This window comes from Oncorhynchus nerka, linkage group LG9a (assembly GCF_034236695.1).
Source record: "Oncorhynchus nerka isolate Pitt River linkage group LG9a, Oner_Uvic_2.0, whole genome shotgun sequence".
NCBI classification, from domain to species: domain Eukaryota; kingdom Metazoa; phylum Chordata; class Actinopteri; order Salmoniformes; family Salmonidae; genus Oncorhynchus; species Oncorhynchus nerka.
In genome coordinates, this window is record NC_088404.1 from 56,245,427 (window position 1) to 56,272,773 (window position 27,347).

Genomic DNA, 27,347 nt, shown 5'->3' on the forward strand with positions numbered 1-27,347 from the left:
GGACCATATAGTCTGTAACAGTTGATCCAGAGCCACAGAACTATCTAATCTCCTCGATTATTCTTTACTTTGTATGCACTTTACAAGTGTTCACCATAGGTCAAATAGCCTACATCTGGATGTAGTTTAAAGCTAAACTCAATTAGGTGTGAATATTCTGTCAGAACTCTAACGTGAAGATAATTAATAACCCAGATCAGGACGATAAACAGATGTTCAGCGTTGCTCCTAATTTGTGGCTCTCTGACCCTCGACTGTCTGTGGTATCGGGGTGACATTAGGATAAGACTTCCCTCAGCTCTTCAAGGGGTTGTGTGGCCCTACCTGGCAGTAGCTGTTAACAGCCCTATGCTTGTTAATGAAGTTGGTATGAGCTCTGGCCAGCACGCCATTTCCAGCCCTCTGAGGAGAGTTTGGAGATGTTATCGGGGGAAATTTGTCAAGGCGCCTACCAGGCACAGAGAGAGTGGCTTCCAACCCCTTTATACATTATCAGGTTGTCGTGGGTGCTATATCTCTCAAAGCTAGTTCAGCTCCACTTTGCCAATGTCAACATTTTCAGATCTTGGTTAGGTTTTGATATGATATGTAGCTTTAGATCCTCTTACTTGTTTCATAACTATGGAGCTCCGATTGAGAAATCTACCGCTCCATGTAACATCTGTTTCCAACTCACACCCTCAAACACATAGATCAAACGTATTCCTGCCTGTACTTTAGCCTATCGGATCACGTTACTAGCCTTTTCCCTGCCTATACCGTTGCCCTTTCGGATGCCCTGTGTATGACCTGCCTGCCTCCTCCTGTGGTCCTTTGCAATAGACACCTGCTGCACCCTGCGCTTGAAACCAGCTCTGTCTCCTCTCGTGTTCATCACACTCCCGGCTTTGGTTCTACACCTTGGTATTGTTAAGGGTGTGTTTAGACAACTTGATCTCACAATTGAATAATTTACAATCCTCATATGTTGAATCCCTGGTGCCTATAGGGCAGTTTAGAAAGCTGAGGAATTGAAGTTTGCGAGTGTTTCTGTTTGACTGTAATAATTGATTTGTGTTGTATCTTGCTGCAGCACCCTAATCACCCGTACCTCCAGAGGCTATGATTCTCAGAGCATCACTCTCTGTAGTGGTGCCCAATACGGTTGATAGTAAAGTACAACGCACATTGATTTTTAAATCAATTATGTAGCATTCAAGGTTAGATTTAGGCATGCTACCGAGTGGTTTAGGTTAGCTTTAGGCATGCTACCGAGTGGTTTAGGTTAGCTTTAGGCATGCTACCGAGTGGTTTAGGTTAGCTTTAGGCATGCTACCGAGGGGTTTAGGTTAGCTTTAGGCATGCTACCGAGTGGTTTAGTTTAGCTTTAGGCATGCTACCGAGTGGTTTAGGTTAGCTTTAGGCATGCTACCGAGTGGTTTAGGTTAGCTTTAGGCGTGCTACCGAGTGGTTTAGGTTAGCTTTAGGCATGCTAGCGAGGAGTTTAGGTTAGCTTTAGGCTTGCTACCGAGTGGTTTAGGTTAGCTTTAGGCATGCTACCGAGTGGTTTAGGTTAGCTTTAGGCATGCTAGCGAGGGGTTTAGGTTAGATTTAGGCATGCTACCGAGTGGTTTAGGTTAGCTTTAGGCATGCTAGCGAGGGGTTTAGGTTAGCTTTAGGCATGCTAGCGAGGGGTTTAGGTTAGATTTAGGCATGCTACCGAGTGGTTTCGGTTAGCTTTAGGCATGCTACCGAGTGGTTTAGGTTAGCTTTAGGTATGCTACCGAGTGGTTTAGGTTAGCTTTAGGCATGCTACCGAGTGGTTTAGGTTAGCTTTAGGCATGCTACCGAGTGGTTTAGGTTAGGTTTAGGCATGCTAGCGAGTGGTTTAGGCATGCTAGCGAGTGGTTTAGGTTAGGTTTAGGCATGCTAGCGAGTGGTTTAGGTTAGCTTTAGGCATGCTACCGAGTGGTTTAGGTTAGCTTTAGGCATGCTAGCGAGGGGTTTAGGTTAGATTTAGGCATGCTACCGAGTGGTTTAGGTTAGCTTTAGGCATGCTAGCGAGGGGTTTAGGTTAGCTTTAGGCATGCTAGCGAGGGGTTTAGGTTAGATTTAGGCATGCTACCGAGTGGTTTAGGTTAGCTTTAGGCATGCTACCGAGTGGTTTAGGTTAGCTTTAGGTATGCTACCGAGTGGTTTAGGTTAGCTTTAGGCATGCTACCGAGTGGTTTAGGTTAGCTTTAGGCATGCTACCGAGTGGTTTAGGTTAGGTTTAGGCATGCTAGCGAGTGGTTTAGGCATGCTAGCGAGTGGTTTAGGTTAGGTTTAGGCATGCTAGCGAGTGGTTTAGGTTAGATTTAGGCATGCTAGCGAGTGGTTTAGGTTAGGTTTAGGCATGCTAGCGAGTGGTTTAGGTTAGATTTAGGCATGCTAGTGAGTGGTTTAGGTTAGGTTTAGGCATGCTAGCGAGTGGTTTAGGTTAGATTTAGGCATGCTAGCAAGTGGTTATGTTGAAGCTCATGGAAACCAAACATGGAAACCAGTATGCTCTTTTTTAAATTTGCTAAAAGCAAAGGAACAATGGGAGAAAAAAATAATAAAATGTGTTTTCCAAGTTGCCTACAAATCTATCTCAAGAACCTTATGAACATCTAGTGTGAATCTGCTGGACTGAATGCCAGCGGAACTCGATTCTAAGACACTCTTACCAAGTCTTTTATTACTGATCGTATCAGTGCTTGACAATATATTGTGATTTCACCCCACTGTTATGAGCCAAAAAAGGATTTTGATTAGTCTGATTGCGTCACAGTTCTCCTATTGCCCCTACTTCTGATATTGAGCAAAAACTTTCTTTACATTTTTTTTTTTTTTAAACCATAGCAGCGAAAATCCACTTTTTTCAGCTGGAAGACGATGCACAGAACTTACCCATGATGTTGCACAACAATTTAAGTCATTGTTTTAGTCAAAGTATTATATATTTATATATTATATACTTGAAGTGGGAACTTTGTGGAAATTCATGTCAATGAGGTGTATGTTTTTTCTGACTTGAATGTCAGTTACAGGACTGGCATTTAGTTAATTTTGAACCACCTACACTACATGAACAAAAGTATGTGGACACCTCATTCCAAAATCATGGGTATTAATATGGAGTTGGCTTGTGTGCAGCTGCTCGACGTTGCTTCCAGAGGCAGTTTGGAACTCGGTTGTGAGTGTTGCAAACGAGGACACTTCAGCACTCGCTACATGCTTCAGTTCTGTGAGCTTGTGTGGCCCACCATTTCGTGGCTGAGCCATTGTTGCTCCAAGACTCACTTTTTGTTATGTTATAGTCCTATTCAAAAATGTATTAAAATAGTTCCCCCCCTGAAATATCACATTTACATACACTACCGTAAATGAAAGACTTTCATTTAAGAATGATGAAGGCCACTGTGTTCTTGGGGACCTTCAATACTGAAGACATTTTTTGGTACCCTTCCCCAGATCTGTGCCTCGACACAGTTCTGTCTCAGCACTCTACGGAATAATTATTTCAACCTCATGGCTTGGTTTTTGCTCTGACATCCACTTTCAACTGTGGGACCTTATATAGACAGGTGTGTGCCTTTCCAAATCATGTCCAATCAATTGAATTTACCACAGGTGGATTCCAATCAAGTTGTAGAAACATCCCAAGGATGATCACTGGAAACAGGATCCACCTGAGCTTAATTTCGAGTCTCAAAGCAAAGGGTCTGAATACATATGTAATTTTTTATAAAAAAATTAAAAAAAATATTTCACCTTTATTTTAACCAGGTAGGCTAGTTGAGAACAAGTTCTCATTTGCAACTGCGACCTGGCCAAGATAAAGCATAGCAGTGTGAACAGACAACACAGAGTTACACATGGAGTAAACAATTAACAAGTCAATAACACAGTAGAAAAAATGGGCAGTCTATATACAATGTGTGCAAAAGGCATGAGGAGGTAGGCGAATAATACAATTTTGCAGATTAACACTGGAGTGATAAATGATCAGATGGTCATGTACAGGTAGAGATATTGGTGTGCAAAAGAGCAGAAAAGTAAATAAATAAAAAACAGGATAAAAACAGTAAGGTATTTCTGTTTTGTTTTTAAAAATACATTCTAAAATGTATTTTAACTGTTGGGAGATGTTTGATGGGCTGTCGCCGGTGAAACGGTGAGTACTCTCAGTGCTACTCTCTGTTTATCATATGTATGCATTTACATTTACATTTAAGTCATTTAGCAGACGCTCTTATCCAGAGCGACTTACAAGTATGCATAGTCACTTTAACTATACATTCATGTACATACTCCCACAATTGGGCCGACCAACCAGTGCTCCAGCACAGTGGCTAACCAGGCTATCTGCATTGTGTCCCACCCACCACCCGCCAACCCCTCTTTAACGCTACTGCTACTCTCTTTTCATCTTATATGTATAGTCACTTTAACCATATCTACATGTACATACTACCTCAATCAGCCTGACTAACCGGTGTCTGTATGTAACCTCGATACTGTATATAGCCTCCTCTACTGTATATAGCCAGTCTTTTTACTGTTTTATTTCTTTACCTACCCATTGTTCACCTAATACCTTTTTTTGCACTATTGGTTAGAGCCTGTAAGAATTTCACTGTAAGGTGGTATTCAGCGCACGTGACAAAATAAACTTTGTTTTGAGTAAGAAAAGAGCTATATTATTCTGATTAGTGGATCGGTGAAATGTAAACAGCTGGGACATCTTATTGTTTCTGGAGACGTGCACGGCGGCGCTACAGCAAGAATGTAGCTAGCTAGCAAGTAGCAGTTGCTCTCTAACTGCAAGTTCGGCTGGCTAGGTAGCATAGCTAACTGTGCGGTGAGGTAAAGCCATATGAAGTACCGGTACGTTAATATATAGATCAGTGAGTAAATCCCAGCTTTACCAGTACTAATGCTACCGCTTCGCCTTAGTTTTGATACCAAATGCGAAGTTGTCTGCAAAACTGCACGGTGTCGCTAGGGTAATAAACCCAGCTGTCAAAGGGAATGTGCTTGACGGACAATGTGATACAAAGTGCTCTAAGGTAATCTAAAAATCTGCAAACTACACTTCAGTTATAAACAATTGTTTTAATTAGCTAGCTTGCTTTCTTTCAAAGTAAAGAGATTGGGTGCGTGTAGCTAGTCAAATGAGTTCATCCCTCAATTTTGCACTTCTGTGTTTAGCAGAGTAACATTCTGTCCTATCCAACGGGCACCAAATGTGAGGACTAATACTGTAGTTGCCTAAACCAAGAGGACTAGAAACAAACAGAGACGGGGGAAACTAGGTGCAAGGAAAACCGCTGGTTGACTTGGAAAACAAGACGAACTGGCATAGAGAGACAGGAAACACAGGGATATATAGACCGGGGATAATAAGTGACACCTGGAGGGGGTGGAGACAATCACAAGGACAGGTGAACCACATCAGGGTGTGACAGTACACATGCATTTGAGTTGCTTATTGTGAAAGTAGGTCTATATCACTTAATAACGTCATAACTCACACACGCCCAAAAAAGAAAGAGAGGATTCTCTTTCTCCCCAAAAATACAAAATCATGATTGTCCTTCCCTGCTAAAATCCCTACAACACCTGGATAGAGTAGAGTCAGGACTACAACAAGGCTGGACAATCATGGGGGACATGACCTGGGTGTTGATGTACACAGTCGGTAAGAACCCGACAGCACTGTCTTGACTATATACAGAGAGAGAATCCCTGCCCGATATTCTCTGGATTAAACTGAGAACAGAAAAATGGTCATGTATGGTCAGGATCCATGACAGACATAATGACAATTCAACAACCTACATGTGTTTCATGTGTCTTACAGGGCTGAAGACTCCAGGCTGTTGGATGCAGAAAAATGACTGAGGCTGAGCAAGCAGGAATATTGACATAAAATGAGGATGAAATTTAAAAAAAAAATATATATATATATATATATACAGTGGGGAGAACAAGTATTTGATACACTGCCGATTTTGCAGGTTTTCCTACTTACAAAGCATGTAGAGGTCTGTAATTTTTATCATAGGTACACTTCAACTGTGAGAGACGGAATCTAAAACAAAAAAAATCCAGAAAAATCACACTGTATGATTTTTAACTCATTCATTTGCATTTTATTGCATGACATAAAGTATTTGATACATCAGAAAAGCAGAACGTAATATTTGGTACAGAAACCTTTGTTTGCAATTACAGAGATCATACGTTTCCTGTAGTTCTTGACCAGGTTTGCACACACTGCAGCAGGGATTTTGGCCCACTCCTCCATACAGACCTTCTCCAGATCCTTCAGGTTTCGGGGCTGTCGCTGGGCAAAACGGACTTTCAGCTCCCTCCAAAGATTTTCTATTGGGTTGAGGTCTGGAGACTGGCTAGGCCACTCCAAGACCTTGAGATGCTTCTTATGGATTCACTCGTTAGTCAAATCAAATCAAATTTATTTGTCACATACACATGGTTAACAGATGTTAATGCGAGTGTAGCGAAATGCTTGTGCTTCTAGTTCCGACAATGCAGTAATAACCAACAAGTAATCTAACCTAACAATTCCAAAACTACTACCTTATACACACAAGTGTAAAGGGATAAAGAATATGTACATAAAGATATGAATGAGTGATGGTACAGAACGGCATAGGCAAGATGCAGTAGATGGTATCGAGTACAGTATTTACATATGAGATGAGTAATGTAGGGTGTGTAAACAAAGTGGCATAGTTTAAAGTGGCTAGTGATACATGTATTACATAAAGATGCAGTAGATGATAGAGTACAGTATATACATGTACATATGAGATGAATAATGTAGGGTATGTAAACATTATATTAAGTAGCATTGTTTAAAGTGACTAGTGATATATTTTACATCAATTCCCATCAATTCCCATTATTAAAGTGGCTGGAGTTGAGTCAGTGTGTTGGCAGCAGCCACTCAATGATAGTGGTGGCTGTTTAGCAGTCTGATGGCCTTGAGATAGAAGCTGTTTTTCAGTCTCTCGGTCCCTGCTTTGATGCACCTGTACTGACCTCGCCTTCTGGATGATAGCGGGGTGAACAGGCAGTGGCTCGGGTGGTTGTTGTCCTTGATGATCTTTATGGCCATCCTGTGACATCGGGTGGTGTAGGTGTCCTGGAGGGCAGGTAGTTTGCCCCCGGTGATGCGTTGTGCAGACCTCACTACCCTCTGGAGAGCCTTACGGTTGTGGGCGGAGCAGTTGCCGTACCAGGCGGTGATACAGCCCGACAGGATGCTCTCGGTTGTGCATCTGTAGAAGTTTGTGAGTGCTTTTGGTGACAAGCCGAATTTCTTCAGCTTCCTGAGGTTGAAGAAGCGCTGCTGCGCCTTCTTCACGATGCTGTCTGTGTGGGTGGACCATTTCAGTTTGTCTGTGATGTGTACGCCGAGGATCTTAAAACTTACTACCCTCTCCACTACTGTCCCATCGATGTGGATAGGGGGGTGCTCCCTCTGCTGTTTCCTGAAGTCCACAATCATCTCCTTTGTGTTGTTGACGTTGAGTGTGAGGTTATTTTCCTGGCACCACACTCCGAGGGCCCTCACCTCCTCCCTGTAGGCCGTCTTGTCGTTGTTGGTAATCAAGCCTACCACTGTAGTGTCGTCTGCAAACTTGATGATTGAGTTGGAGGCGTGCATGGCCACGCAGTCGTGGGTGAACAGGGAGTACAGGAGAGGGCTGAGAACGCACCCTTGTGGGGCCCCTGTGTTGAGGATCAGCGGGGTGGAGATGATGTTTCCTACCCGATACAACAGTAGTAGGCCTGATTACCAACAATAATGAGAATAGCCTACAGGGAGGTGAGGGCCTTGGTGGAGTGGTGCCAGGAAAATAACCTCTCCCTCAACGTCAACAAAACTAAGAAGCTAAGAAACCAAGAAACTAAGAAGCCGAAACAGCAGAGAGAGCATGCACCTATCCACATTGACGGGACAGCAGTGGAGAAAGTGGAACGCTTCTTAGGCGTACACATCACTAACAATCGGAAATGGTTCACCCACACAGACAGTGTGGTGAAAAAGACGCAACAGCTCCTCTTCAACCTCAGGAGGCTGAAGAAATTTGGTTTAGCCCCTAAGACCTTCACAAGCTTTCACAGATGCACAATTGAGAGCATCCTGTCGGGCTGTATTACAGCCTGGTATGGCAACTACACCACCCTTAACTGCAGGGTGGTGTGGTCTGCCCAATGCATCACTGGGAGCACACTGCCTGCCTCCAGGACACCTACAGCACCCGATACCACAGGAAGGCCAAAAAGATCAAGGACCAACCACCCGAGCCACGGCCTGTTCACCCCGCTACCATCCAGAAGGCAAGGTCAGTACAGGTGCATCAAACCTGGGACCGAGAGACTGAAAAGCAGCTTCTATCTCAAGGCCATCAGACTGTTAAATGGTCATCCCTAGCAGGCTACCACCCGGTTACTCAACCCTGCACCTTAGCAGCTACTGCCCCATGTACATAGACATGGAATCACTAATCACTTGAGTAATGTTTACATACTGCTTTATTCATTTCATATGTATATACTGTATTCTATTTGACTGTATTTTAGTCATTGCCACTCCGACATTGCTCGTCCTAATATTTTATATATTTCTTAATTCCATTATTTTACTTTTAGATTTGTGTGTATTGTTAGATACTACTGCACTGTTGGATGGTAGGAATGCAAGCACTTCGCTACACCTGCAATAACATATGCTAAATATGTGTATGTGAACAATAACATTTGATTTGAATAACCTTAAATCGGGAGCGCCGGTGTCCACCTCGCCACTCACCTTTGGCCATCCAGAGACTGAACCCATAGAGATAGGGTGCTTGCCTACGGAGCTGTGAGGGGAACGGCACCTCAGTACCTCCAGGCTCTGATCAGGCCCTACACCCAAACAAGGGCACTGCGTTCATCCACCTCTGGCCTGCTCGCCTCCCTACCACTGAGGAAGTACAGTTCCCGCGCAGCCCAGTCAAAACTGTTCGCTGCTCTGGCCCCCCAATGGTGGAACAAACTCCCTCACGACGCCAGGACAGCGGAGTCAATCACCACCTTCCGGAGACACCTGAAACCCCACCTCTTTCAGGAATACCTAGGATAGGATAAAGTAATCCTTCTCACCCCCCTTAAAAGATTTAGATGCACTATTGTAAAGTGGCTGTTCCACTGGATGTCTTAAGGTGAACGCACCAATTTGTAAGTCGCTCTGGATAAGAGCGTCTGCTAAATGACTTAAATGTAAATGTAAATAGGGTCCACACAATTCCCCGCAGCAGAGCGGCATCCCAGGAGACAGCTGGGGCTCTATGCCTATTGTGGTCAGGAGGGGCACCAGCGTCAGCGATGTCCGTTGCGTCACAGCACCACTCACCTTCACCGTGGGATCCATGCACAGGAGAGCCTTCCCTTCCTCGTCATCACTCGTCATCACCGCACCAGTGCACAAAGTCATCCTTGGCCTCCTGTGGCTTTAAAGTCATGAGCCCTCCTGGTTGAGGATGGAAATCACCGACTGGTCACCCGAATGCTGGAAGACTTGCTTTCCCTAGCCCTGTGGTTCCACACCGGTTGAGTCTTGTGGTTGCCCTGCAGCCCGACATCCCGGAGGCTTACCAGGATCTTCAGGAGGTGTTCTCCAAGACTCAAGCCACCTTTCTCCCTCATCGTCCCTGGGACTGTGCCATCGACCTGTTAAGAAGGCTCTGCGTTAAATCTTAGTCTTGTTTGGATGCTTTGCCTGTTTGATGGTTTGTCGGGCGGGGGAGCAGGATTTGTTTTAAACATCTGGATTAGTGTCCCGCTCCTTGAAAGCGGCAGCTCTAGTTTTTTAGCTCAGTGAGGATGTTGACTGTAATCCATGGCTTCTGGTTGGGATATGTACGTACAATCACTATGGGGACGACATCATCGATGCACTTATTGATGAAGCCGGTGACTGATGTGGTATACTCCTCAATGCCATCGGATGAATCGTGGAAACATATTCCAGTCTGTGTCATCTGACCTCATCCGTATTGAGCGAATCACTGACAAGCAAGAATCAGGAGGATATAAGCAAGAATCAGGAGGATATAATCACGGTCAGATGGAGGGCGAGCGAGAGCTTTGAACCCGTCTCTGTGTGTGGAGTAAAGGTGGTCTAGAGTTTTTTTTCTTTCTCTGGTTGCACATGTGACATGTTGGAAGAAATGAGGAAAAATGGATTTAAGTTTTCCTGCATTAAAAGTCCCCGGCCACTAGGAGCACTGCTTCTAGATGAGCATTTTCTTGTTTGCTTATGGCCTTATATAGCTCGTTGAGTGCGGTCTTAATTCAAGTACCAGTTTGTGGTGGTAAATTGAAAGGTACAAAAAATGTAGATAACTCTCTTGGTAAATAGTGTGGTCTACAGCTTATCATGAGGTCCTCTACCTCAGACTAGCAAAACCTTGAGATTTCCTTAATATTAGAAATTGCGCACCAGCTGTTATTGACAAATAGACACAGTCCACCACCCCTCGTCTTATCGGAGGTAGCTGTTCTGTCTTGCCGATGCACCGAAAACCCAGCAACTGTATATTATCCATTTCGCCAATAGAACGGCTGGTAGAGGCGCGTTACTTACTCGCCGACAAATTCTCACAAGGCTGTCGGATCTGCAGCCCCTGTATTGGCGTCTCCTCTTCATGCGAATGACGGAGATTTGGGCCTGGTCCGGGAGAAGCAGTAAATCCTTTGCGTCCGACTCATTAAATAAAAACTCTTTGTCCAGTTCGAGTTGAATCATTGTTGTTCTGATATCCAGAAGCTCTTTTCGGTCATAAGAGACGGTGGCAGAAACAAAAAACACACAAAATAGCACAATTCGTTAGGAGCCCCAAAACGACAGCCATCCCCTCTGACTCCATTATTTCTAAAATTACTCTATCTACCCAGCAGACCACCAAAGACCCGGCTAACATCTGACCAGGGCTTGCCAAGAAGAAGCCTAATCCTGATAACCTAACCTATGCCAAAGACAGGAATTTCGAAATGTTCTGTGCTAGCAGTAACATTACCGTCTTCCCATACTATCCTCTGTGACATTTTTGTTGTGCAATGTGGCATTGGTTCTCCTTTCTTAGGTCACACACACACACACACACACACACACACACACACACACACACACAGCAGGAGTGATGTTTGGTGTCAGAAGGAACCTGTTGGTGACACAGCCCAGACGTGACCGGTCTGTCCCTGGTACATCTCTTCTCTAAACACAGAGATAGCCTCTGCTCTATGTTCTAGCCTAAAGTCTAAAATAAACTTTTGCGATCCTGGTACCAGGGACCAACTGTGTATGCTAAGGTTTCTCTCCAGCTGAACATTAATGATTGAGCACTATTGTTTTGGACTCCAATCAAGTTGTAGAAGCATCTCAAGGATTATCAATGGAAACAGGATGCACCTGAGCTCAATTTCGAGTCTCATAGCAAACTGTCTCAATACTTATGTAAATAAGGTAATTCAGTTTTTTGTTTTTAAGAAATTTTCCTCAAATTCTAAAACCTGTGTAGATTGATATAATCCATTTAAGAATAATGCTGTCACGTAACAAAATGGGGGAAAAGTCAAGGGTTCTGAATACTTTTCGAAGGACACTTCCATCCATGAACAAGTGTTGCAACATGTCCAACTACTTCAACTATTTTATTTGGCTGATACACTTTTGCCAGGATATAGTCTGCCACCTGTTGAAGTTAGCATTGGGCTAACTTGTACCATGTTATCTGATCGTAGCAGCTCAAATTTAACATTTGGTCACAAGTAAGCAGTCCATGCTTTTCACTGGCTAATAAGCATTTTGTGCGTGAGAACCCATTTAACTTTAAAACCAGACTGAACTTCCTGGTTTTACCAATAAATAAGCAAGCTCGAGATACTATGCAGTATCACTGACTGCAAGCTGACATGGTCAAAACATCTCACCAATATCTCCATCCAGTGGCAATTTTAGCATGTAAATCTTGGTGAAGCAAACTCAAAGACATGTTTTTAGATGCATGCCAGCAAAGCCACAACACAACACTAAACAATACATTCATTGAACTAGAACAGTGACAAATGGTGCCAACAAACGTAGGGCCTACATAAAGCTGTCCCAACTGCAGAGCTTTATTTTCAGCACCAAGGAGTGAATCCTTACCACCAATACACCCGGCTATCAGTGGAGCCTTGTTTGCCAGCAAAACAGTTCATTCAGCCTCATTAACTGCCTTTTTAAAAAACATAGCTGATAAGGCTGACTTTCTTAAACAAATGTGGTTTCTACTGACAATTGAGATGTACACACTATGGCATAAGGGAACTACGAGCGGATAAGAGGCAATCCGTAGTTTCGATGAAGACATTAATGCAAAACACCAGTCTCAACGTCAACAGTGAAGAGGTGACTCCAGGATGCTGGTCTTCTTGGCGGAGTTGCAAAGAAAAAGCCATATCTCAAACTGGCCAATGAAAAGAAAAGATTAAGATGGGGAAAAAACACAGACACTGGATAGAGATATGGCTTTTTCTTTGCAACTCTGCCTGGAAGGCCAGCATCCTGGAGTCGCCTCTTCACTGTTGACGTTGAGACTGGTGTTTTGCGGTACTATTTAATGAAGCTGCCAGTTGAGGACTTGTGAGGCATCTGTTTCTCAAACCAGACACTCAAATGTACTTGTCCTCTTGCTCAGTTGTGCACCGGGGCCTCCCACTTCCTCTTTCAATTCTGGTTAGGGCCAGTTTGCACTGTACTGTGAAGGGAGTAGTACACGGCGTTGTATGAGATCTTCAGTTTCTGGGCAATTTCTCGCATGGAATAGCCTTCATCTCTCAGAACAAGAATAGACTGATGAGTTTCAGAAGAAAGTTCTTTCTTTCTGGACATTTTGAGCCTGTAATCGAACCCACATATGCTGATGTTCCAGACACTCAACTAGTCTAAAAAAGGCCAGTTTTATTGCTTCTTTAATCAGAAAAAAAACGTTTTCAGCTGTGCTAACATAAATGCAAAAGAGTTTTCTAATGATCAATTAGCCTTTTAAAATGATCAACTTAGATTAGCTAACACAACGTGCCATTGGAACACAGGAGTGTTAATGGGCCTCTGTACGCCTAAAAAAAATCTGCCCTTTCCAGCTACAATAGTAATTTCCAACATTAACCACACATTAATCACACTGTAATTTAACTGTAAATCAATTTGACATTATTTGTTACATGTTACATTCTGGTCCCTTTCTTTCTAAAAAAGGATCTGCCGAAATTGTTGCAACCCCTATTACTAGCCTGTTCAACCTCTCTTTCGTGTCGTCTGAGATTCCCAAAGATTGGAAAGCAGCTGGGGACACTCTTGACCCAAACACTCTTGACCCAAACTGCTTCGAAATCCAAGTCAACAAACATATTACGGACCATTTCGAATCCCACCGCACCTTCTCCACTATGCATTCTGGTTTCAGAGCTGGTCATGGGTGCACCTCAGCCACGCTCAAGGTCCTAAACGATATCTTAACCACCATCGATAAGAAACAATACTGTTCAGCCATATTCATTGACCTGGCCAAGGCTTTCGACTCTGTCAATCACCACATCCTCATCGGCAGACTCGATAGCCTTGGTTTCTCAAATGATTGCCTCGCCTGGTTCACCAACTACTTCTCTGATAGAGTTCAGTGTGTCAAATCGGTGGGCCTGTTGTCCGAGCCTCTGATAGTCTCTATGGGGGTGCCACAGGATTCAATTCTTGGGCTGACTCTCTTCTCTGTATACATCAATGATGTCGCTCTTGCTGCTGGTGAGTCTCTGAGTCTCTGAGTCTTCCGTGGCCTCCAACTGCTCATAAATACAAGTAAAACTAAATGCATGCTCTTCAACTGATCGCTGCCTGCACCTGCCCGCCCGTCCAACATCACTACTCTGGACGGTTCTGACTTAGAATATGTGGAGAACTACAAATACCTAGGTGTCTGGTTAGACTGTAAACTCTCCTTCCAGACTCACATCAAACATCTCCAATCCAAAGTTAAATCTAGAAATGGCTTCCTATTTCGCAACAAAGCATCCTTCACTCATACTGCCAAACATACCCTCATAAAACTGACCATCCTACTGATTCTATCGACTTCGGCGATGTCATTTACAAAATAGCCTCCAATACCCTACTCAATAAATTGGATGCAGTCTATCACAGTGACATCCGTTTTGTCACCAAAGCCCCATATACTACCCACCACTGCAACCTGTACGCTCTCGTTGGCTGGCCCTCGCTTCATACTCGTCGCCAAACCCACTGGCTCCAGGTCATCTACAAGATCCTGCTAGGTAAAGTCCCCCCTTATCTCAGCTCGCTCGCCAACTAACCGCAAACCAGAGGGCATGGCGTATCACTGCAGAATGCTGTGGTAGCCATGCCTGTTAAATGTGCCTTAATCTAAATACAACTCAGACAGTGACACCAGCAAAGCAACCCCACACATTCACACCTCCTCCTCCATGTTTAACGGTGGGAACCATGCATGCAGAGATCATCGGTTCGCCTACTCTGCGTTTCACAAAGACACGGCAGTTGGAACCAAAAATCTCAAATTTGGAGTCATCAGACCAAAGGACAGATTTCCACGCATCTAATGTCCATTGCTAATGTTTCTTGCCTGAAGCAAGTCTATTCTTCTTATTGGTGTCCTTTTAGTAGTGGTTTCTTTGCAGCAATTCGACCATGAAGGCCTGATTCACGCGGTCTCCTCTGAACAGTTGATGTTGAGATGTGTCTGTTACTTGAACTTTGAAACATTTATTTGGGCTGCAATCTGAGGTGCAGTTAATTGCTGATTTTCGTGGCTGGTAACTCTAATGAACTTATCCTCTGCAGCAGAGGTAACTCTGGGTCCTCCTTTCCTGTCATGTCTCTTTGCTTATTTGAGCGTTCTTCCCATAATATGAACTTGGTCTTTTACCAAATAGGGCTATCTTCTGTATACCAACCCTACCTTGTCACAAAACAACTGATTGGCTCAAAAGCATTAAGAAGGAAAGAAATTCCGCAAATTGAAATGCATTCCAGGTGACTACCTCATGAAGCTGGTTGCGATACTGCCAAGAGTGTGCAAAGCTGTCATCAAGGCGAAGGGTGGCTACTTTGAAGAATCTCAAATATAAAATATATTTGGATTTGTTCAACACTTTTTTTAGCTTACTACATGATTCCATAACTGTGAATTTTATAGTTTTAATGTCTTCAATATTACTCAACAATGTAGAAAACAGTAATAATAAAGAAAAGGCCTGGAATGAGTAGCTGTGTCCAAACTTTTGACTGGTATATATATATATATATATATTTATTTTTTTTGATAAACAGGTGGTGCTCAAAACAGGCTTTGCCCCACCTGCCATGAATGACTGGTCGCCACTGTCTCCATCAGACCAGGACAAAGACTTGGTGCGCTGAGGAAGGTGGCCAACAAACTTGACAGAGGGCCGAGAAACAATTTTTCAAAGCTCAAGTCTGCGTTGTCATGGAGTACACCTCTTTGTGCTGGATGAATGCCTCAAATCATTGATTATGCTAATTGGATGTACTGATGTCTGATATGGCCATTGTTCATCCAATAAATAAGAAAGAAAAAAAAACAGGCTATGCTCAGAGCGTTAAGTCTGGTTTAGGTTAAGGATTTGTGCTCCTACACTGATGAGTTATTTTAGTCTGGTTCAACCAGGTTAACAGATCCTCCCTTACAAGGATCAATACAAACAACAGACCCATATTCTGCACCAAAGCAGAAAGGCAGGCAGGTAGGCAGTCACTCTCTGCTGCTCTATTTAGGAGGCTGAAGAATTCACCCGGGCAGAACTAACACTGCAAAGCCAGTCAGCAGAACTAATCTCATCAAAAATTAAAAGGGTCACCACGAAGCATGGAGCGAGGAGGCTATGCCTCCCCAGGATCCCAAGGGTCCCACAGAGAACAGGCAAGCAACAAGGTTTTGGGTGGTTGAATGTGTTGTGAAAGTTGGTCACCACAAACCCTATTTTCTTTATACACAGAGATTCAACAGGGACTCATTGACTTGTTGACGTGTTTCTTAATTAACATATAAACAGAGTAAGGCTTAGTCCTCAGAGTAATTTCAGGGACATTCTTCTAAACTATTGCTGCATTTCTCTATTGCTTAATATAGCCTGATGAACTATGAGAAGGTATCAGACATAGTCTTTTACACAGACATGCACCAACCTGACCACCGTCTACATCAGGGGTGTCAAACTCATTCCACGGAGGGCCGAGTATCTGCAGGTGTTTGTTTTTTCTTTCAATTAAGACCTAGACAACCAGGTGAGGGGAGTTCCTCACTAATTAGTGAACTTACTTCATTGATCAAGTACAAGGGTGGAGTGAAAAACCCACAGACACTCGGCCCTCTGTGGAATGAGTTTGACACATGCTTTACATGATCTCCTACCACAGAGAAGGGGAGACAGTATTAGCAGAATCCTCCGCAGGTTAACTTCAACTTTTTAATAACCAAATGTGTCTTTTTAAAGTGTAATTATTGAAAGCTTGGACTATTTTATTTGATAAGCATCTGCAAATCTTAATCACCAAATGTGCCTTTTTAAACTGTAATTATGTAAGCTCTGACTATTTTAATTGATAAGTATCTGCAAATCTTAAAGTGTGACTTTGCTGTAATTTCTCTAAATGTAAATGTATATATTTTTTCCTGACGCATCAGCATTGACTGTAACCAGCACAATATGGGGCTGCAGGTAGCCTAGTGGTTAGATCGTTGGACTTGTAACCGAAAGGTTGCAAGATTAAATCCCAGAGCTGACAAGGTAAAAATCTGTTGTTCTGCCCCTGAACAAGGCAGTTAACCCACTGTTCCTAGCCTGTCATTGAAAATAAGAATTTGTTCTTAACTGACTTGCCTAGTTAAATAAAAGAAAAATGGGAGATTAAAAGTCATACAGTTTGGCCTTTTTTGATCGAGAGGCCCGCAGTTACAGGGAAACCTCAATACTTTAAAAAAGTAAGACACCATTGAACTGTCTCCCTCTAACAGAGTTTTACAGACAGACGCAGAGTTGTCGAAATACATTAAAAAGTACGACTAGATTGAACTTTCTTCCTCTTGCTGAGTTTTACAGAGGCCACAGAATGGCTTCGGGAGTCATTTCCTGTTTGCGTTGACGGAAGCGGTGTGATTTACACCAGGGACATCCCGTCGATCAGATGGGACGGTAGAGAAGGATCTCATTTATCCCTGTGGCCTCGCAGGAAATTCCTGCTGTTTCTCTCCCCCTCTGTTTACAAGACGTTCTCCCGCTCCTCTCCCTCCGGAGACCCTCACAGCCTCACTAAGCCACAGGTTGCGTCCCAAGTGGCATCCTACATAGTGCACAACTTTTGACGAGCGCCCCGTGGGCCCTGGTAAAAAAAAAAAGAAGTTGTGCACTATATTGGGAATAGGGTGGCATTTGGGACACACAATGTGCAAAGAGAGAGAAAAAACAGACCCAATACCAGATCCCCTTCATTTCTCAGTCTTCATTTTGATCACATTGTCCTTCCTTTCTCCATGTTTTCCACCCAAACTCAGTGAGATCTGCCAGGATAGTGTTATACCTAGAGGCTCATGGTCTAATAAGCTAATTCAAGATTTAGATGGAGGGAGAATTCAGTGGTTTTCAGTAGAGTAAAGTGAGGGAAAAGGTAGGAGTGCATACAGTATTATACAAAATAAATCTTTCACCTAGTGTAAAGTATGGTCATATTCCTATGCCATATAAGGTGAACAGACTGGGGATCTGTGTCCCAAGTGGCATTCCCTATGTAGTGCACTTCTTTTACCAGGGCCCAATGCAATTGCACATTCGATGTATGTACTGTATGAGCCTAGTATGTTGATATTGCTAACTGCATATGTTTTTACGAAACTGTATGTTGTAAATAGTATGTAGTACGATTAATACACGGGATATAGTTTTAGTAAGTAGTAGGCAAGGACCGGGAGACCTGTGAGGCAGGATAGGGGTCAATTTGACTAGCCTAGCCTACTGAAACAGATTGAATCAGAGAACCATTCCGCTCCTATTTCTTTGTAAAGCATTTATTTACTTCGGGTGGTACTGGTAGTTATTGTTAACTGTAAGGCGACAAATTTAAGAAAAAGTACCTCCGTTAGTTACATAATAGCCTGTTGGAAATCAGCCATATCAAACTTGCAATGAGGAATTACATGTGGACAGCGGAAGTTTGAATTTGACCGTCTGAATACATGAGAAACTTGAATGAGTCTGAAATCCATCCAGTATTATTTGAGCCTTTTCAGTTCGATGACAAATTCATTAACATTTTGTTTGATCTGTTTTCTCCCAATCAAATGAGGATTTCTACGTAGCGTATACATCTGTGCCCATACAATACAAACAATAGTGTAACAATACGAATCATACAAATAACATGCAGCATGCAACATCCATCTCCTTCCACCTCTGCCACTGTGGGCCAGAGGGCCAAACAAGATTGAACTGAGGTGAAAGTCCCATCAGACCCAGTGAGTGAAACTTGACTCTTGTTTCCCTGGCAACAGAGACCGAGTGTTTTTAACAGTTTGTTTAATCTTCACTCACTTTGGTTTTCTGAACCTTTCTCCTCAACACTTGTTTCCAAATTTTGCATCACTGGTCTTAAATACAAAATCCTATTGACTGTGTTAAAGAATGGCTTATAAATTCACAAAATAGCATGTTCTTACCTCATAGGGGAAGCAATGGTAGTAAAGGGGCGTATACTGTACACACAGTGTGTGTGTGTGTGTGTACCCATCTGTGTACGCATATACATGCGGTTTTAAGGGGGGGCTGTAAAAGGTGGAGAAACTGGTGTGTAAAATGTTCAAGAGTTCCAAAGTGAAGTGCATTACACACAGGTCCCCCCATGAGGCCTGTTGCATTACTCGGCCGCCCATCGCCTCTCATCAGGGCCAGCTTGGCTGAGGCCTACTTAGCAGTGTGAATATTTCATGGCCTCTTCTCCCCCGCCTATACCACCCTGTCGCTTTCTGTTTGGAGGTACATCTAAGGGCCTCCCTGCCTCCACCCAACTCAGCCCCACAGCCCATGCGTTATTCAGGGACCTTTCCACATCTCCTCATGTCGCTCTCCATCCCACCCTCCCACACTCCGTTGCCCACCCTCTCCTTACTTTCTTCTCTCTATCTCTCCCACTCCTCTCTGATTCTAAAAACAGGTGAAAGGCAGGCTCTCTGAGCTGTAGAGGATGAAGAGGAGGGAGGGAAAGAAGGAGGAAGAAGAGGGGGAAGAGTGCAATGACAGCACAGTTCTTACAGATCTCCTACTCACCTGCCATCTCCCTTTCTATACTTTCTGCTCCCTTACAATATTTAGGGTTATATTTGTTTCCTCTGAGTTGAAGATAACAGAGATGATGAAAGATGAGATGAGATGATGAACACAAGGCCTTGGAAATCTCTTCATGTATGTACCTCTCTCTCACTTTGTCTATCACAAACAGAGGATCCAATAGGTCCCAGATGTGCTCAATGGGATTGAGATCCGGGCTCTTCGCTGGTCATGGCAGAACACTGACATTCCTGTCTTGCAGGAAATCACGCACAGAACGAGCAGTATGGCTGGTGGCATTGTCATGCTGGAGGATCATGTCGGGATGAGCCTGCAGGAAGGGTACCACATGAGGGAGGAGGATGTCTTCCCTGTAACGCACAGCGTTGAGATTTCCTGCAATGACAACAAACTCAGTCCGATGATGCTGTGACACACTGCCCCAGACCATGACGGACCCTCCACCTCCAAATTGATCCCGCTCCAGAGTATAGGCCTCGGTGTAATGCTCATTCCTCCGATGATAAACGCAAATCCGACCATCACCCCTGGTGATACAAAACCATGACTTGTCAGTGAAGAGCACTTTTTGCCGGTGATGTCTGCTGAGGACCTGCCTTACAACAGGCCTACAAGCCCTCAGTCCAGCCTCTCTCAGTCTATTGCGGATAGTCTGAGCACTGATGGAGGGATTGTGCGTTCCTGGTGTAACTCGGGCAGTTGTTGTTGCCATCCTGTACCTGTCCCGTCTTGGGCGTCTCACAGTACGGACATTGCAATTTATTGCCCTGGCCACATCTGCAGTCCTCATACCTCTTTGCAGCCCTCATGCCTCCTTGCAGCATGCCTAAGGCACATTCACGCAGATGAGCAGGGACTCTGGGCATCTTTCGTTTGGTGTTTTTCAAGTCAGTAGAAAGGCCTCTTTTAGTGTCCTACGTTTTCATAACTGTGACCTTAATTGCCTACCGTCTGTAAGCTGTTAGTGTCTTAATGACCGTTCCACAGGTGCATGTTCATGAATTGTTTATGGTTCATTGAACAAGCATGGGAAACAGTATTTAAACCCTTTACAATGAAGATCTGTGACGTTATTTGGAATTTTACGAATTATCTTTGAAAGACAGGATCCTGAAAAAGGAATGTTTATTTTTTTGACCGAGTTTATAATATTATATACTGCATTTATATTTGTATCATCCCAACCCACAGTCATTGCAATTCTGTTCCAAAACAAAGCCGTTTTGACAGTATTTTTAAGTACTTAAACAGTGTTGACTCTGACCTTGAGCCTCTTTGGAAAATCATTGGCAACACCTTTCTGCTCCAGTTGTACATTGACACTTGGGTTACACAAGAAAAATGACACTGCATTAGTGGGGGGAGTCAATAAGATCAGGACCCTGACCCGTATTCACAAAGCGTCTCAGAGTAGGAATGCTGATCTAGGATCAGTTTGGCCTTTTAGATTATGACAAATAAGACTATTATGGGGGGGGGGTGTAGTGGAAGGGGCTGCTTCTCTGAGTGAAATTCCACTTTTTACTCATCAACTGCCCTTATATGAAGACAGGGTATCACATACCAGTCGTATGCCATTCGATTTTCAGCGCTCTAGGTAACATCCCAGCTAGCACATTTGGTTTCTTGGAAGTTGTGGCAACGTATGTTTTTGGTTTCACGTTGGTTGTGAAAACAAAGACAGTTTCCTAACTGGTAAAACATTTTTTTTTTTACATTCTTAGAACAGAAGTGAACATTCACCTGTTCTGGGAATGTTTGTTTTTGGCTTCCACGGAGGTTCTGAGAAGGTTTTACTCCGGTTCCTTACCAGTTTTCCTGGGAGGTTTTAATAAAGATCTGCGAATAGAAATTATAGGTATTTTGAAGTTAATTAAAGAACATTCTCTAAATGTTGTGAAAGTTTTGTTATGGTTATTATAGAACGTTTTCTTAACACTCTAAGAGCAAAATGTATAATAAACCCACATGCTTCAAGATGTCCACAATCATCCCGTGCCCAAAAAAGGGAAAGTAACTGAACTGAATGACTACCGACCAGTAGCACTCACTTCCGTCATCACGAAGTGCTTCGAGAAGCTAGTCAAAGACCATATCACCTCCTCCCTCCCCGACACACTCAACCCTCTCCAATTCGCCTACCGCCCTCACAGATCCACAGATGACACAATTGCCATTGCACTGCACAATGTCATTACCCACCTGGACAAAAGGAATGCATATGTGAGGATGCATTTCATCGACCACAGCTCAGCCTTCAATACCATAGTGCCCTATAAACTCATTGCAAAGTGTGTATCCTCAGTCCCCTCCTGTATTCCCACGACTGTGTGCCTCACACAGTTCCAACTCCATCATCAAGTTCGCTGACAACACGACAGTAGTAGGCCTGAATGCCAACAACGACGAGACAGCCTATAGGGAGGAGGTAGGCACTCTGACAGTGTGATGCCAGGTAAACAACCTCTCCCTAAACGTCAACAAAACAAAGGAGCTGATTGTGGACTTCAGGAGGATCCAGGCTGGACACGCCCCCATCCTCATCAACTGAGCCTCTGTGGAGACGGTCCTTCAAATTCGTCAGTGTATACATCTCAGAGAAGCTGAAATTATCCAACCAGACGGACACAGCAGTGAAGAAAGCACGACCGCAACTCTTCAACCTCAGGATGCTGAAGAGATTTGGCCTGTTGCCGAGGGCCCTCACAGTGTTCTACAGGAGCACCAGCAAGATCGTACTGTCAGTCTGCATCCCTGCCTAGTATGGACAAGGTGCTTCAGAGGGTGATACACACAGCCAAGCGCACCATTGGTGTTGCAGGAAGGCCAAGATCATCAGGGACCCCAGCCCCCCAAGCCATGCCATGTTCTTCCCTCTTCCATCACTCAGACGGGGGCAGTACAGGAGCATGTCAAAGACTGGAAGAGTGGTTTCTACCCCCAGACCATCAGGCTGCCACCATTAGTCAGCTACCCACTCCCTCCTGCAACTCCCCTATGGACCCCCCCTCCCCCTCCCCCTCCCTGGTCAATACTTTACCTGCTGCTCCCCTTATGGACATTTTACCCCCACCCGCTCAATAGACCTTTACTCTGCCCACACTCCAATGACATTCATCACTGTTGCAGTTGTTAATGTACAGTTGAAGTTAGAGGTTTACATACACCTTGGTCAAATTCAGTTCTGCCCTCAAATTTTCTATGGTATTGCGGTCTGAGCTTTGTTATGGCCACTCCAATACCTTGACTTTGTTGTCCTTAAGCCATTTAACCACAACTTTGGAAGTATGCTTGCGGTCATTGTCCATTTGGAAGGCCCATTTGCAACCAAGCTTTAACTTCCTGACTGATGTCTTGAGATGTTGCTTCAATATATCCAAATAATTTTATTTGTGAAGTGCACCATTCCCTCCTGCAGCAAAGCACCCCCACAACATGATGCTGCCACACCCGTGCTTCACGGTTGGGATGGTGTTCTTTGGCTTGCAAGCCTCCCCTTTTTTCCTCCACACATAACGATGGTCATCATGGCCAAACAGTTCAATTTTTGTTTCATCAGACCAGAGGATATTTCTCCAAGAAGTACAATCTTTGTCCCCATGTGCAGTTGCAAACTGTAGTCTGGCTTTTTTATGGCGGTTTTGGAGCAGTGGCTTCTTCCTTGCTGTCGATATAGGACTATTTTTACTGTGGATATAAATACTTTTCTACCGGTTTCCTCCAGCATCTTCACAAGGTCCTTTGCTGTTGTTCTGGGATTGATTTGCACCTTTCGCACAAAAGTACATTCATCTCTAGGAGACAGAACGCGTCTCCTTCCTGAGCGGTTTGACGGCTGCATGGTCCCATGGTGTTTATACTTGCGTATTATTGTTTGTTTTGATGAACATGGTACCTTCAGGTGTTTGGAAATTGCTCCCAAGGATGAACCAGACTTGTGGAGGTCTACAATTGTTTTCTGAGGTCTTGGATGATTTATTTTGACTTTCCCATGATGTCAAGCAAAAAGGCACTGAGTTTGAAGGTAGGCCTTGAAATACATCCACAGGTACACCTCCAATTGACTCAAATTATGTAAATTAGCCTATCAGAAGCTTCTAAAACTATGACATAATTTTCTGGAATTTTCCAAGCTGTTTAAAGGCACAGTCAACTTAGTGTATGTAAACTGACCCACTGGAATTGTGATACAGTGAATTATAAGTTAAATAATCTGTCTGGAAACAATTTTTGGAAAAATGACTTGTGTCATGCACAAAGTAGATGTCCTAACCGACTTGCCAAAACTATAGTTTGTTAACAAGAATTTTGTGGAGTGGTTGAAAAACGAGTTTCCAACCTAAGTGTATGTAAACTTCCGACTTCAACTGTATATTATTATTTCAATCTTTATGATAATACAGTAAAATAATGGAATGTATATGTTTTTAAATAACGTTTTCTGAACGTTAAACATTTTCTTGTGTTTTTTCCAGAATATTGCCAAGAACTGACATAAAGAGAACCATACATTCTCTGAACGTTTTGAAAACATTGCCTAAGTCACACCATTTTTGAGAACGTTCCCAGAAAGTAGGAAAAATATGACATTTAAATAGAACTGCAGAACAACGTTGTTTCTTAACGTTCTCGGAACATTATGGTTTCTGTACAGCACTTTGAGATATCAGCTGATGTACGAAGGGCTATATAAATAAATTTGATTTGATTTGATGATTTATCAACAATTCAATTAAATGTAACCATGTTAGACTTTTTAGGAAATGTTCTGGTGTACTAATTAAATTCCACGAAAATAATGTTTTTTGTCAAGTTCCTTAAATATGCTGAGAATGTTCCAAAGCCAAGCAACTGTACTGCACCATTCTTAGATGTTGTGGGATGGTTGTATGCAAAAGAAGCATAGGACAACTATGCACACTCACCAAGCTCTAAGAAACATATGGTTTTCAGAACATTATGTGCTAGCTGCGATTACTTGCACAGAAAATCATACAATCTGGGAACAAGGCCAAATTATTACATATGTTTGACCCTTCGTACATAAAATGTACTTAATCATCATCACAATCTTCATCCTCTTCATTCTGAAAAGCCATGCTGAAAAGCCAACAATTAGAGCAATATTAGTAGTAATATGTAAGTACATTGGAGGGTGTACAATGCAGTAAGTTACTGGGTACCAGTGGAGGCTGCTGAGGGGAGGACGGCTCATAATAATGGCTTGAACAGAGCGAATGCAATGGCATCAAGCCATGTGTTTGATGTATTTGATACCATTCCACTGATTCCGCTCCAGCCATTACCACGAGCCAGTCCTCCCCAATTAAGGTACCACCAACCTCCGGTGCTGGGTACAGTACAGTATATCTTGAAGCTAGTGCCCCAGGACACTACAGATTCTCTGTGTGTGTGCTGCTCTCTACTGGAGAACAGAGAAAATGCTTTGGGATGTCAATAAGAGCAATGGATGTGAAAGACTGCACAATGGGAAGAATCTCAATTGCATTTCCTTGATTCCCCGTGTCCTTGGCTCCTTCTCAAAACCCATTGGATGAGAAGGTCAGAACATCCAATGGGGTTTGAGAAGGATAAGGGAGGACAGGGGGAATCAAGGAAATGCAATTGAGATTCTCCCATGCTACACAAACCATGCATATATTAGGCTGTGCAGAGGAGGCTGGTGGGAGGAGCTATAGGAGGACGGGCTCATTATAATAGCTGGAATGTAATTAATGGAATGGAGCCAAACATGTGGTTTCCATATGTTTGATGTGTTTGATACCGTTCCATTTATTCCCTTCCAGCCATTAGAATGAACCCATCCTCCTATAGTTCCCCCCACCAGCCTCCTCTGAGGTTGTGTACAGTAGCTTCTTGTGCAGTGAATTTACATAGTATGAATTAAATAGAAGAAAAGGTCTTTACAGGGGTGAGTTTTCAAATATGGCATTAGCCTGATACCAGGGAGTTGGGGAAGGAGATACCCAAGCCCCATCTCTCCCTATAACAGCCTCTGTGGGAAAGAGGGGGTATTGGTCTTAAGGGTCCATGCCCCTAGAAGCTTTTGGAGGTCCTCCTGCCTCCTCAGCCTCACTTTCCCACCCTGACGTCACCTAGCTGGGGTAGACATAGAGAGAGCGAGACTGTTACGAATCCCTTTTGGCCCGACAGTCTAGGGGGGATGGTAATGAGACCCGTAACATAACTCATGCAAATTATTATGGTGACAAAGTAAAAGTGTGCACGAAATAACCACGACAACAGAAATCTACCGTCAAACTCTAGGTTTATTTATAAACACACGGTAATGGGGGGGAGCAGGAAAAGGGGCTGAGCTGGACCCAAGGAAAGAAACAATAAGTATCCAAAAACACCCCTAAGCTAGACTAGCCTACTTTAACAACAGCTAACTAACTAACCAAAAATACAGTTGGTGGTCCGCCCAGTTCTAACTAGTGTATTTAACAAAGTTCACCTACGGGTAGTGTATGCCCATGGGCGACTTGTCTTGGTTTCCCCTTTTCCCACCAGCAAACAAACACAAACACCATAACCAAAAACAATACTCACAGGTGATGACAAAGTGCTATGGAGGTGCTTAAACAAAAGAGAGGTTAAGACACAAAGCGAGAGTGAAACACAGAGACCTACAGACATGGCATTTACAGAGAGATTGAGCTAGAGATTGCTAGAGATTGCTAGAGATTGCTCTAGAACAAACAACTGATGGGGTTTTTAAACCATGGGGAAGGAACTGTGATAGGGTAGGAAATATGAGGAGGTGTGTCTTCTGATTGATGATTGATTGTTGACTGATTGGGGAGTGATGGTTTTCACCTGTGAGGGGAGAAGGAGAGAAAAGAAACACACACAGGATACACACACACACAGGATAACTGTATCCGTAACACTCCCACCCTTAAAAGAGCAACCCTAGGGGTTGCGACTACAGTATTTCAATGAATACTCACAACCAAGCAACAACCTTGCAAAACATACAGAAATAATTTTCACACACGAGACAAAGCATCTGCCAACACATTATCAGAACCCTTTTTGTGGCGGATCTCCAAATTATAATTTTGTACAATCAGCGCCCAACGCATAAGGCGCTGGTTCTGGTTGTACATTCGGTGGAGAAAAACTAAGGGGTTATGGTCAGTATATACAATCACGGGTAGGGCGCTGGAACCAATATATACTTCAAAGTATTGTAGAGCCAACAACAAAGCAAGAGCTTCTTGTTCTATTGTCGCATAGTTTGTTTGACATTTATTAAATTTACGTGAAAAATAACAAACGGGATGATCCACTCCACTCTTGTCCTGCTGCAGTAGAACAGCACCAGCACCTCTGGCACTAGCATCTACCTCGAGTTTGAACGGTTGTTCAAAATCTGGAGCAGTAAGTACAGGTGTACTACATAATAGTGCTTTCGCTGATTCAAAAGCTCTCTTACAATCAGGGGACCACACAAATGATCTAGCTGGACTAAGCAAATCGGTCAATGGAGCAACTACCGCAGAGAAGTTCTTACAGAAGCTACGGTAGTAGCCAACCATCCCTAAAAAGCGGCGTAGCTCTCGTCTGGTGGTAGGTGCAGGGAATGCAGTTATAGCCAAGACCTTGGCATCAACAGGGCGCACCTGTCCATGGCCAACCTCTTTACCGAGATAGGTAACAGTAGCCTTCCCAAACTCACACTTTGCCAAGTTCAGGGTTAGAGAAGCAGCTGCCAACCGTTCACATACTACCCTTAGAGAGTCAACATGATCTGACCACTCAGAAGAATAAATCACTAGGTCATCAAGGTATGCACTACAATTAGGAACGCCAGCTAATACGGAGTTAACCAGTCGTTGGAAAGTGGCTGGTGCATTTCGCATCCC